Source organism: Penaeus monodon, chromosome 20 (genome assembly GCF_015228065.2).
Source record: "Penaeus monodon isolate SGIC_2016 chromosome 20, NSTDA_Pmon_1, whole genome shotgun sequence".
Taxonomy (NCBI): Eukaryota; Metazoa; Arthropoda; class Malacostraca; order Decapoda; family Penaeidae; genus Penaeus; species Penaeus monodon.
In genome coordinates, this window is record NC_051405.1 from 31,518,058 (window position 1) to 31,518,557 (window position 500).

At 46.8% G+C, this 500-nt stretch overlaps 1 protein-coding gene across 1 annotated transcript in view; it reads right to left on the bottom strand.

The window, feature by feature from the left end:
* LOC119585772 (tyrosine-protein phosphatase Lar-like) overlaps positions 1–500 on the bottom strand; it is a gene marked incomplete at its 5' end in the record, with an annotated part of 244,437 nt that overhangs the window by 109,933 nt on the left and 134,004 nt on the right.

Sequence of the window (500 nt, forward strand, 5' to 3'; positions counted from 1 at the left end):
CTTGATGAGGCAAAGAGAGAGACAGAGAACAGACCGCAACAGAGAGCAAGGAAACAACCCCAACGGATAAAAAAAGGACGGAAAAAAAGCCGAGTAGCGCAGCGGTCGTTGCACCGTTGCCGGGAAAGCAATCCGGGGAACATTGCAACTTGAGAAACGCGAATATGGTAATCCGCGCGCCAGGTATATGATAATCCACAACACATGGTTAAGGCGCCTTGCGATGCCGTTATGGAGATCATGAGCGCTTTGCAAGTCAGGAGCCAGAGGCATTTGCACAAGCGCTCGTCCGCCGGAAGAAAAACTCTTCGTTTGTCTTCACCTTTTCTCCTCCTCGCGCCTACGCCTCCCACTCTCCCTGTCTCCCTCCCTTTCTGCTTAAAACATACGCATAACAAATAAATAAGAAAAAAAAATAGAGAGTGAGAGAAAAGGTGGATAAGATTCCCGAATTGATGACTAGTAAATTAATAAAACAATAGAAGCAACAGTCTGACAGA